The sequence below is a fragment of the Pseudophryne corroboree genome, chromosome 11 (genome assembly GCF_028390025.1).
Source record: "Pseudophryne corroboree isolate aPseCor3 chromosome 11, aPseCor3.hap2, whole genome shotgun sequence".
Lineage (NCBI taxonomy): Eukaryota > Metazoa > Chordata > Amphibia > Anura > Myobatrachidae > Pseudophryne > Pseudophryne corroboree.
Window position 1 is genome coordinate 13965154 of NC_086454.1, and position 13089 is coordinate 13978242.

The window sequence follows — 13089 nt, forward strand, 5'->3', positions numbered from 1 at the left end:
ATACAGGGAAGAGTGGCAGTAGGGTACAGGGCAGAGTGGCAGTAGGGGGAGCAGGTACAGGGCAGAGTGGCAGCAGGGTACAGGGCAGAGTGGCAGTAGGGGGAGCAGGTACAGGGCAGAGTGGCAGCAGGGTACAGGGCAGAGTGGCAGTAGGGTACAGGGCAGAGTGGCAGAAGGGGGAGCAGGTACAGGGCAGAGTGGCAGCAGGGTACAGGGCAGAGTGGCAGTAGGGGGAGCAGGTACAGGGCAGAGTGGCAGTAGGGTACAATGCAGAGTGGCATTAGGGTACAGGGCAGAGTGGCAGTAGGGGGAGCAGGTACAGGGCAGAGTGGCAGTAGGGTACAATGCAGAGTGGCAGTAGGGTACAGGGCAAAGTGGCAGAGGGGGAGCAGGTACAGGGCAGAGTGGCAGCAGGGTACAGGGCAGAATGGCATCAGGGTACAGGGCAGAGTGGCAGTAGGGGGGATCAGATACAGGACAGAGTGGCAGCAGGGTACAATGCAGAGTGGCATCAGGGTACAGGGCAGAGTGGCAGTAGGGTACAGGGCAGAGTGGCAGTAGGGGGAGCAGGTAGAGGGCAGAGCGGCAGTAGGGGGAGCAGGTACAGGGCAGAGTGACAGAAGGGTACAATGCAGAGTGGCAGTAGGGTACAGGGCAGAGTGGCAGTAGGGGGAGCAGGTACAGGGCAGAGTGGCAGCAGGGTACAGGGCAGAGTGGCAGTAGGGGGAGCAGGTACAGGGCAGAGTGGCAGCAGGGTACAATGCAGAGTGGCAGCAGGGTACAGGGCAGAGTGGCAGTAGGGGGAGCAGGTACAGGGCAGAGTGGCAGCAGGGTACAGGGCAGAGTGGCAGTAGGGGGAGCAGGGTACAATGCAGAGTGGCAGCAGGGTACAATGCAGAGTGGCAGCAGGGTACAGGGCAGAGTGGCAGTAGGGAGAGCAGGTAAAGGGCAGAGTGGCAGTAGGGGGAGCAGGTAGAGGGCAGAGTGGCAGCAGGGTACAGGGCAGAGTGGCAGTTGGGGGGGAGCAGGTAGAGGGCAGAGTGGCAGCAGGGTACAGGCCAGAATGGCAGCAGGGGGGGAGCAGGTACAGGGCAGAGTGGCAGGGGGAGCAGGTACAGGGCAGAGTGGCAGCAGGGTACAGGGCAGAGTGGCAGTAGGGGGAGCAGGTACAGGGCAGAGTGGCAGCAGGGTACAATGCAGAGTGGTAGCAGGGTACAGGGCAGAGTGGCAGTAGGGGGAGCGGGTACAGGGCAGAGTGGCAGCAGGTACAGGGCAGAGTGGCAGCAGGGTACAATGCAAAGTAGCAGCAAGGTACAGGGCAGAGTGGCAGTAGGGGAGGGAGCAGGTACAGGGCAGAGTGGAAGTAGAGGGAGCAGGTACAGGGCAGAGTGGCAGTATGGGGAGCAGGTACAGGGCAGAGTGGCAGTAGGGTACAGGGCAAAGTGGCAGTAGGGGGAGCAGGTACAGGGTAGAGTGGCAGCAGGGTACAGGGCAGAGTGGCAGTAGGGTACAGGGGAGAGTGGCAGTAGGGTACAGGGCAGAGTGGCAGAGGGGGAGCAGGTACAGGGCAGAGTGGCAGCAGGGTACAGGGCAGAATGGCATCAGGGTAAAGGGCAGAGTGGCAGCAGGGTACAATGCAGAGTGGCATCAGGGTACAGGACAGAGTGGCAGTAGGGTACAGGGCAGAGTGGCAGTAGGGGGAGCAGGTAGAGGGCAGTAGGAGGAGCAGGTACAGGGCAGAGTGGCATCAGGGTACAGGGCAGAGTGGCAGTAGGGGGAAGCAGGTAGAGGGCACAGTGGCAGTAGGGGGAACAGGTACAGGGTAGAGTGGCAGCAGGGTACAATGCAGAGTGGCAGTAGGGTACAGGGCAGAGTGGCAGTAGGGGGAGCAGGTACAGGGCAGAGTGGCAGCAGGGTACAGGGCAGAGTGGCAGTAGGGGGAGCAGGGTACAATGCAAAGTGGCAGCAGGGTACAATGCAGAGTGGCAGTAGGGTACAGGGCAGAGTGGCAGTAGGGGGGAGCAGGTAGAGGGCAGAGTGGCAGTAGGGGGAGCAGGTACAGGGCAGAGTGGCAGCAGGGTACAGGGCAGAGTGGCAGTAGGGGGGAGCAGGTAGAGGGCAGAGTGGCAGTAGGGGGGAGCAGGTAGAGGGCAGAGTGGCAGTAGGGGGGAGCAGGTAGAGGGCAGAGTGGCAGTAGGGGGAGCAGGTACAGGGCAGAGTGGCAGTAGGGTACAGGGCAGAGTGGCAGTAGGGTACAGGGCAGAGTGGCAGTAGGGGGGGAGCAGATACAGGGCAGAGCGGCAGTAGTGGGAGCAGGTACAGGGCAGAGTGGCAGCAGGGTACAATGCAGAGTAGCAGCAGGGTACAGGGCAGAGTGGCAGTAGGGGGAGCAGGTACAGGGCAGAGTTGCAGAAGGGGGAGCAGGTAGAGGGCAGAGTATCAGTAGGGGGAGCAGGTACAGGGCAGAGTGGCAGTAGGGGGAGCAGGTACAGGGCAGAGTGGCAGCAGGGTACAGGGCAGAGTGGCAGTAGGGGGGAGCAGGTAGAGGGCAGAGTGGCAGTAGGGGGGAGCAGGTAGAGGGCAGAGTGGCAGTAGGGGGGAGCAGGTAGAGGGCAGAGTGGCAGTAGGGGGAGCAGGTACAGGGCAGAGTGGCAGTAGGGTACAGGGCAGAGTGGCAGTAGGGTACAGGGCAGAGTGGCAGTAGGGTACAGGGCAGAGTGGCAGTAGGGGGGGAGCAGATACAGGGCAGAGCGGCAGTAGTGGGAGCAGGTACAGGGCAGAGTGGCAGCAGGGTACAATGCAGAGTAGCAGCAGGGTACAGGGCAGAGTGGCAGTAGGGGGAGCAGGTACAGGGCAGAGTTGCAGTAGGGGGAGCAGGTAGAGGGCAGAGTATCAGTAGGGGGAGCAGGTACAGGGCAGAGTGGCAGTAGGGGGAGCAGGTAGAGGGCAGAGTGGCAGTAGGGGGAGCAGGTAGAGGGCAGAGTGGCAGTAGGGGGGAGCAGATACAGGGCAGAGTGGCAGTAGGGCGAAGCAGGTACAGGGCAGAGTAGCAGTAGGGTACAGGGCAGAGTGGCAGTAGGGGGGAGCAGGTAGAGGGCAGAGTGGCAGTAGGGGGAGCAGGTACAGGGCAGAGTGGTAGTAGGGAGAGCGGGTACAGGGCAGAGTGGCAGTAGGGGGAGCAGGTACAGGGCAGAGTGGTAGTAGGGAGAGCAGGTACAGGGCAGAGTGGCAGTAGGGTACAGGGCAGAGTGGAAGAAGGTACAGGGCAGAGTGGTAGTAGGGTACAGGGCAGAGTGGCAGCAGGTACAGGGCAGAGTGGCAGTAGGGAGAGCGGGTACAGGGCAGAGTGGCAGTAGGGGGGGAGCAGGAAAGGGTAGAATGGCAGCAGGGGTTGGTGGATGGCATGCACCAATGACACCAATGCAGATCCGCCAGGATGAGCAGCAGGCACAGGGAGAGGAATGGAAGCAGCCACCCCGCCTTTTCACAACTCCTGTGGAGGACTTGCAACTTTGTGGCTGCTGGAGGCGGAGGCATGAGGTGAGTCTCAAAAACCTGGGGCGATCCGGCACCGGTAAAGCTAAATAGGAATAGATACTGAAAATTAAAGAAGAAAAACCAAAACAGGACAGTGAGTTACCCTAAACTGGTAGGGGAGAAAAAGGGCAAAAATTTGCCTTTTCCATATGGTATACTATATACGTATCGGTGTTATTATCGTCCTAGTTGGTGGTGCGCCCAGAGCCAGAAAGTATGCAAACTTTTATACAAAGGGGAGAGGACAGAAGGCTCTTGTGTGGGCGCACTCTTATAGAAAAGAAGTAAATTTGATAAGGTAATTGAGATAAATGGTTAAAACATAACTTTTATTGACTAATATTACAAACGAGGTTGTTACCGGAGATCTATCCTTTAAGAATGCAATATACCGAGCATCTTAGTGAGATAAAAAATGTTCTGGTCTCTTAATGATTAAAAGTGTGTGGAAGGGCGGTAGACATTAGTTGGTCATACCCCCATTCCCACTTGACCAGTACAGACTTGCTGTATTGATGGAACCACAGGGTAGTCAAGACACAAAAATAATGATAATAACTATGCTCTCTTGGCTTAAGTAGAATTAGAGAAATGATCAGAAGTCATTCCTCTGAGTATAATACAAGAAAAATGGACATGCTCCTATCTGGATTTGAGACAGTAATAACGGTAGAGGTAAATATGGCACCTCACGTAGATGGTGCCCGTGACCAAAGGTCTGGAGATTGCAGAGTAAAGAAAACAAGTGGTGATACTGCTGTTGGTGTTGCTACCACATAGGTGAGGAAAAAATCCCACTCTACAACACCAGGTATTCGCAGGTGGTCCCCCTTCCTGGTACTGACTTGGCCCAACGCTGTTTAGCTTCCAAGATCAGACGAGATCGGGCGTTGGCAGCGTGGTATGGTAGTAGAGAATTTTATGTGAACATCAATGAGAGTGCACCTATTTAAGAATATTGAAAATCAGAGCCGACAGGAAGAGGATTGAGGAAAGATGGAGTAAAAAGGTGGATCTGCTTTCCACGTTAGACCTGATCCAATATTCCCACTCATGTGGTGCAATGTACCAGGAATCGTAAATGAGAGTCCACGAAGGATAGTGATCTATAGACAGTTGAAGTTAATGAGAATCATGATCTATAGACAATTTGAAATTAATAAAAATACAGTCAGAAAAACACTATCACAGGTATATTACAGTATATCCCGACAGATAGTGCATGATAGGAGATGCTGATTGAAACAGATAAATGCGTAGTCACTCTGGTGATACGGTCTATTTCAAAACTGAGGGTAAGGTCTGGGATCTATAGGGTTAAGCACTGAGGTGACTGATTTATAGAAACTATACCAACATATATCTGTTAACCATGTGTGTCATACACTGTTTGCCACGTAGTCCCGGATAGAATATGGGATGCTAATATATACTAATTATCTGCATGCATAAATTGCTATGAGGAGGCAATAATAAAAATGGATGAATACCAGCACTTCCGGAACCCGGAAGTGAACAAGCCCTAGGGCGAAACGCGTCTTCCGCATTTAGGAACAGGGGTCCCGTCGACACTACCGTATCCTGGCATTTAGCTTCATTTATCTGCCTTGCTCTCTCGGCTTACCCTGATCTCTGGTGAAACTGTAAGCATTACTATCCTGTGGCTCTCTGACACGGATAGCAACTCCTACTTACAAAACCTAGCAGTACCGCTTGAATTATCTCGTACCTAGTACGTATCATAGGGGTGATTATCTAGAGACCTTTATTCATTAGCACTCACCTAGCATTGAGTGAACCTATTGGAAACTAACGCCTAGTTTAGGTGTTATTAATTTTTGACCATTATATTTGTTATACTTATTTAAGTGCTGGTATTCATCCATTTTTATTATTGCCTCCTCATAGCAATTTATGCATGCAGATAATTAGTATATATTAGCATCCCATATTCTATCCGGGACTACGTGGCAAACAGTGTATGACACACATGGTTAACAGATATATGTTGGTATAGTTTCTATAAATCAGTCACCTCAGTGCTTAACCCTATAGATCCCAGACCTTACCCTCAGTTTTGAAATAGACCGTATCACCAGAGTGACTACGCATTTATCTGTTTCAATCAGCATCTCCTATCATGCACTATCTGTCGGGATATACTGTAATATACCTGTGATAGTGTTTTTCTGACTGTATTTTTATTAATTTCAAATTGTCTATAGATCATGATTCTCATTAACTTCAACTGTCTATAGATCACTATCCTTCGTGGACTCTCATTTACGATTCCTGGTACATTGCACCACATGAGTGGGAATATTGGATCAGGTCTAACGTGGAAAGCAGATCCACCTTTTTACTCCATCTTTCCTCAATCCTCTTCCTGTCGGCTCTGATTTTCAATATTCTTAAATAGGTGCACTCTCATTGATGTTCACATAAAATTCTCTACTACCATACCACGCTGCCAACGCCCGATCTCGTCTGATCTTGGAAGCTAAACAGCGTTGGGCCAAGTCAGTACCAGGAAGGGGGACCACCTGCGAATACCTGGTGTTGTAGAGTGGGATTTTTTCCTCACCTATGTGGTAGCAACACCAACAGCAGTATCACCACTTGTTTTCTTTACTCTGCAATCTCCAGACCTTTGGTCACGGGCACCATCTACGTGAGGTGCCATATTTACCTCTACCGTTATTACTGTCTCAAATCCAGATAGGAGCATGTCCATTTTTCTTGTATTATACTCAGAGGAATGACTTCTGATCATTTCTCTAATTCTACTTAAGCCAAGAGAGCATAGTTATTATCATTATTTTTGTGTCTTGACTACCCTGTGGTTCCATCAATACAGCAAGTCTGTACTGGTCAAGTGGGAATGGGGGTATGACCAACTAATGTCTACCGCCCTTCCACACACTTTTAATCATTAAGAGACCAGAACATTTTTTATCTCACTAAGATGCTCGGTATATTGCATTCTTAAAGGATAGATCTCCGGTAACAACCTCGTTTGTAATATTAGTCAATAAAAGTTATGTTTTAACCATTTATCTCAATTACCTTATCAAATTTACTTCTTTTCTATAAGAGTGCGCCCACACAAGAGCCTTCTGTCCTCTCCCCTTTGTATAAATGAGGTGAGTCTCACAAGCTCCACAAGGGCCCATGGGAGGAGCTACTGCATCTGGACATGCGCAGCAGCTCCCCCGTCAGGTATTTTTCTCTTTCCTCAGTAAGCTTGGCACATTTGCAGAAGCTGTTTGCTAATGTTGCCTGTTTGGAGCTGAGCTCCGATCGCAGCAGCCAGCCGATGGCAGGGTGACAGCCTGGGTGAGTGAGGGTCGGCGGCCACTGAGGGGACAAAAGGGGCCGGCCCAGCGGCACTGTGGTGCAGCAATACTAGGTTGAGAGGAGCCAGTAGCGGATCTTGCCACGGGCAAGCAGGACTTTTGCCCGGTGCGCCACCTCCCGGAGAGCCCAGGGCGCCATCCGGGGGGCGCTGCACCAGGGCAAGATCTGCTGCTGCTGTGCCCCCCGCTGCCCGCTGCCCCCCGCCGCTGTGAAGGGAAACTAGACGCGTACGCGTCTAGTTTCCCTTCGTGGACAAGTCCTTTACTGTGCGGTGCGCGATGACGTCATCACGCACCGCACAGCAAAGGTCCTCCCCACGGACGGAACTAGACGCTACGTGTCTAGTTTCCCTTCGTGGAGAGGACCTTTGCTGTGCGGTGCGCAATGACGTCATCGCGCACCGCACATCATTTCAGTCTGTACAGGGGGCATAAATGACCACGCCCCCTATTGCCGCCCGGGGCGCACAGAGCCCCAGAACTGGCCCTGAGAGGAGAGTCAGGCCATGCAGGCATCCTGTTCCCCATAGCAGCCCCAACCCCTGCACCTATGGTAGTTACACCACTGTATTGAAGATCATAGCATTGAAGACCCCATTCTGTGTCCCGACCTGAACCAGCTCTGTGACTCCAAGTACTCAGCTACTGCCAGGCCCCGCCCCTTCCTGCCAAACAGACCCCGCCCACAGCCGAATCAGTGATCTTATTGCACAGTGGAGTCTAGGAGACAGTGCACTGTGTCTGTGTCAATGGCACTGCTTTCCCCTCCCCATTACCCCACAACGGTCATATTTGGACAATCTGTTCCCGCCCACCTGCAATAGTTGTTGGAGCTCTTAAGACTTACCCCTCCGGAGTTTCCGATCCTGGGGACAGTAGGTGTGCAGACAGATGTATTGTAAAGCAGGACGGCGGCCATTTTAAAAGAGCCGCAGCTGCCTGATTGGCTGCCAGTCTGCAAGCTCCGATTGGCTTGCAGCTGGCACGACGATTAAAATGCTGTTTGGGCTCTCTGCACCATGGCTGCCTGGCACGTACCATGCGTAATGGGCAGGCCAGACCTGTATGTGGCACATATAGCATACCTCCCAATGTTCTCATTTCCTGTTGCTGGACTATTTGCGAGTGCAAAAGAGGGCATGGCTTCCTGATCACGAAGCCAACGCCCCTTGTAGTATGACACTTTGGGGTATTGACCGCATGTCACACCCCCATTTCTCATCATTCTAGGGGTAAGCCCAGCACTCCGGCAACTAGTGGTCTGCCCCGATCACTAAGCACTTCAGACATGAAAAATAATAGAGTATAATGGGGAAGACTGTACATACAGTAGGTACCATGTCCACCACAGCTCAAACCTGTATGATGCGGAAGGGGCTGGAGCAATTAAGACTCTGAGGTGAGAGAAGTGGAGGGAAAGGGTAGGAGGGGGAGGGCCCCTTCTCTTCTCCAGCCGGACCCCTCCTCCAAGTCCTCCTTAGTTACGGTTGCTGGCTGGCGTGGCATACATTTCTGACTTACATTATTGCCGACTGCAGGCCCCTTTATTTCGGAGGGCCCCGCTGCATTGCACTGGCTGCACCACCAGTAGTTCCGCCACTGACTCCAGCTCTCCCATAATGCAGTGCGTAGCAGAACATGGGTCAGGGGGACTGATTCTTGCACTTTCTGTTTCCGCTGCTTGTGCCTCGTAGTATCCCTCTCCGAAAAAAAATCCCAGATAGAGTAGCGCCTAGGCTACCGTAGGGTAATGCATCTTCAGTTGTCGTTAGTTACCAGGTCTGATCTGACATAGCAGCCCCCATTGAAACCTATGCGGGTCACTTGACTGGCGGAAACGGAGGAAGCAAGCCAGCAGGGCCGGTTCTTGCCCTTGTGGCACCCCGGGCAAAAACTTTAGGGGCGTGGCTCAATACGGGGGCATGGTCAGTTACGCCCCCATTTGTAGCGCCGCTGAAAGAAAAGAAAAAAAAAGTATACTTACTATCCCTGCACCTGATTCCAGACCACTGCAGACCTCCGCCGGCGCCGCTCCTCTCCTCGGATGCATAGACACTAGAGGTCAATTATGACCCCTAGCGTCTGTGCCACAATGCTGTGCAGAGCCGGATTAAGGGGGGGGGCCCAGGGGGTCAGTACCCCAGGCCCCCCGTCATAAGGGGCCCCCCTACCAAAGCTCCTCTGTCCCGCTCTGATACAGGCAGCAATCTCCAGCCTCCACCGCCAGCAGCAGCTCTCCTGGCAGCAGCGGAGGCTAGAGATTGTTGCCTGTATCAGTCCCTGACCCGTGCTGCTCGTGAGGAGGGAGCCGCACGCACAGTCGCGAGCGAGACATTGCACGCCCGCTGGCAGTGCGGAATCCTCGTTCCCCGGCAGCCGGGAGTCTTTCTCCTCCCCGCTGCTTTGTGTGCGTGCGTGTGGGGGGGGGGGGGGGGGTCGGGGGGGGTCCAAAGTTTTTTTCCAATGGCCATGGTCCTACGGCCGGCATTCGGAGCCCCGCCCCCTCGTGGCTGTGTGCCGCAATTCACGTCAGAATGGTGAACTGTGCCCCTGGCTCCCTCCCAGCAATATGTCCCAGCAATATGTCCAGGCTTCAGTGAGTGTAAGTGTGCACACAGTTTGTGCTCTATATGTGTGTGTGTTTGTGTGTATATGTATTTGTGTATATGTTCTATTCGTTTATATGTATGTGTGTATATTTTGCTATATGTGCATATGTGTTTTATGTGTATGTATTTGTGTGTATGTGGGTGTCTGTGTGCATTTGTGTATATGCGTTCTATGTAACGTGTGTGTGTGTATTATATACTGTGTATATATATTAGAGATGAGCGCCTGAAATTTTTCGGGTTTTGTGTTTTGGTTTTGGGTTCGGTTCCGCGGCCGTGTTTTGGGTTCGACCGCGTTTTGGCAAAACCTCACCGAATTTTTTTTGTCGGATTCGGGTGTGTTTTGGATTCGGGTGTTTTTTTTCAAAAAACCCTAAAAAACAGCTTAAATCATAGAATTTGGGGGTCATTTTGATCCCAAAGTATTATTAACCTCAAAAACCATAATTTCCACTCATTTTCAGTCTATTCTGAAAACCTCACACCTCACAATATTATTTTTAGTCCTAAAATTTGCACCTAGGTCGCTGGATGACTAAGCTAAGCGACCCTAGTGGCCGACACAAACACCGTGCCCATCTAGGAGTGGCACTGCAGTGTCACGCAGGATGGCCCTTCCAAAAAACCCTCCCCAAACAGCACATGACGCAAAGAAAAAAAGAGGCACAATGAGGTAGCTGTGTGAGTAAGATAAGCGACCCTAGTGGCCGACACAAACACCGTGCCCATCTAGGAGTGGCACTGCAGTGTCACGCAGGATGGCCCTTCCAAAAAACCCTCCCCAAACAGCACATGACGCAAAGAAAAAAAGAGGCGCAATGAGGTAGCTGTGTGAGTAAGATAAGCGACCCTAGTGGCCGACACAAACACCGGGCCCATCTAGGAGTGGCACTGCAGTGTCACGCAGGATGTCCCTTCCAAAAAACCCTCCCCAAACAGCACATGACGCAAAGAAAAAAAGAGGCGCAATGAGGTAGCTGACTGTGTGAGTAAGATAAGCGACCCTAGTGGCCGACACAAACACCGGGCCCATCTAGGAGTGGCACTGCAGTGTCACGCAGGATGTCCCTTCCAAAAAACCCTCCCCAAACAGCACATGACGCAAAGAAAAAAAGAGGCGCAATGAGGTAGCTGACTGTGTGAGTAAGATAAGCGACCCTAGTGGCCGACACAAACACCGGGCCCATCTAGGAGTGGCACTGCAGTGTCACGCAGGATGTCCCTTCCAAAAAACCCTCCCCAAACAGCACATGACGCAAAGAAAAAAAGAGGCGCAATGAGGTAGCTGACTGTGTGAGTAAGATAAGCGACCCTAGTGGCCGACACAAACACCGGGCCCATCTAGGAGTGGCACTGCAGTGTCACGCAGGATGTCCCTTCCAAAAAACCCTCCCCAAACAGCACATGACGCAAAGAAAAAAAGAGGCGCAATGAGGTAGCTGACTGTGTGAGTAAGATAAGCGACCCTAGTGGCCGACACAAACACCGGGCCCATCTAGGAGTGGCACTGCAGTGTCACGCAGGATGTCCCTTCCAAAAAACCCTCCCCAAACAGCACATGACGCAAAGAAAAAAAGAGGCGCAATGAGGTAGCTGACTGTGTGAGTAAGATAAGCGACCCTAGTGGCCGACACAAACACCGGGCCCATCTAGGAGTGGCACTGCAGTGTCACGCAGGATGTCCCTTCCAAAAAACCCTCCCCAAACAGCACATGACGCAAAGAAAAAAAGAGGCGCAATGAGGTAGCTGACTGTGTGAGTAAGATAAGCGACCCTAGTGGCCGACACAAACACCGGGCCCATCTAGGAGTGGCACTGCAGTGTCACGCAGGATGGCCCTTCCAAAAAACCCTCCCCAAACAGCACATGACGCAAAGAAAAAGAAAAGAAAAAAGAGGTGCAAGATGGAATTGTCCTTGGGCCCTCCCACCCACCCTTATGTTGTATAAACAGGACATGCACACTTTAACCAACCCATCATTTCAGTGACAGGGTCTGCCACACGACTGTGACTGATATGACGGGTTGGTTTGGACCCCCCCCAAAAAAGAAGCAATTAATCTCTCCTTGCACAAACTGGCTCTACAGAGGCAAGATGTCCACCTCATCATCATCCTCCGATATATCACCGTGTACATCCCCCTCCTCACAGATTATCAATTCGTCCCCACTGGAATCCACCATCTCAGCACCCTGTGTACTTTGTGGAGGCAATTGCTGCTGGTGAATGTCTCCACGGAGGAATTGATTATAATTCATTTTAATGAACATCATCTTCTCCACATTTTCTGGATGTAACCTCGTACGCCGATTGCTGACAAGGTGAGCGGCGGCACTAAACACTCTTTCGGAGTACACACTTGTGGGAGGGCAACTTAGGTAGAATAAAGCCAGTTTGTGCAAGGGCCTCCAAATTTCCTCTTTTTCCTGCCAGTATAAGTACGGACTGTGTGACGTGCCTACTTGGATGCGGTCACTCATATAATCCTCCACCATTCTTTCAATGGTGAGAGAATCATATGCAGTGACAGTAGACGACATGTCCGTAATCGTTGTCAGGTCCTTCAGTCCGGACCAGATGTCAGCATCAGCAGTCGCTCCAGACTGCCCTGCATCACCGCCAGCGGGTGGGCTCGGAATTCTGAGCCTTTTCCTCGCACCCCCAGTTGCGGGAGAATGTGAAGGAGGAGATGTTGTTGACAGGTCGCGTTCCGCTTGACTTGACAATTTTCTCACCAGCAGGTCTTTCAACCCCAGCAGACTTGTGTCTGCCGGAAAGAGAGATCCAAGGTAGGCTTTAAATCTAGGATCGAGCACGGTGGCCAAAATGTAGTGCTCTGATTTCAACAGATTGACCACCCGTGAATCCTTGTTAAGCGAATTAAGGGCTCCATCCACAAGTCCCACATGCCTAGCGGAATCGCTCCGTGTTAGCTCCTCCTTCAATGTCTCCAGCTTCTTCTGCAAAAGCCTGATGAGGGGAATGACCTGACTCAGGCTGGCAGTGTCTGAACTGACTTCACGTGTGGCAAGTTCAAAGGGCATCAGAACCTTGCACAACGTTGAAATCATTCTCCACTGCGCTTGAGACAGGTGCATTCCACCTCCTATATCGTGCTCAATTGTATAGGCTTGAATGGCCTTTTGCTGCTCCTCCAACCTCTGAAGCATATAGAGGGTTGAATTCCACCTCGTTACCACTTCTTGCTTCAGATGATGGCAGGGCAGGTTCAGTAGTTTTTGGTGGTGCTCCAGTTTTCTGTACGTGGTGCCTGTACGCCGAAAGTGTCCCGCAATTCTTCTGGCCACCGACAGCATCTCTTGCACGCCCCTGTCGTTTTTAAAAAAATTCTGCACCACCAAATTCAAGGTATGTGCAAAACATGGGACGTGCTGGAATTTGCCCAGATTTAATGCACACACAATATTGCTGGCGTTGTCCGATGCCACAAATCCACAGGAGAGTCCAATTGGGGTAAGCCATTCCGCGATGATCTTCCTCAGTTGCCGTAAGAGGTTTTCAGCTGTGTGCGTATTCTGGAAACCGGTGATACAAAGCGTAGCCTGCCTAGGAAAGAGTTGGCGTT

General features: G+C 52.0%; 2 pseudogenes; one reads left to right on the forward strand and one right to left on the reverse strand.

Moving 5' to 3' along the window:
* Positions 1 to 4333: 4333 nt before the first annotated feature.
* LOC134971322 (5S ribosomal RNA) lies at positions 4334 to 4452 on the reverse strand (annotated as a pseudogene).
* A 1534-nt stretch (positions 4453 to 5986) lies between these two features.
* LOC134971334 (5S ribosomal RNA) lies at positions 5987 to 6105 on the forward strand (annotated as a pseudogene).
* Positions 6106 to 13089: the final 6984 nt, after the last annotated feature.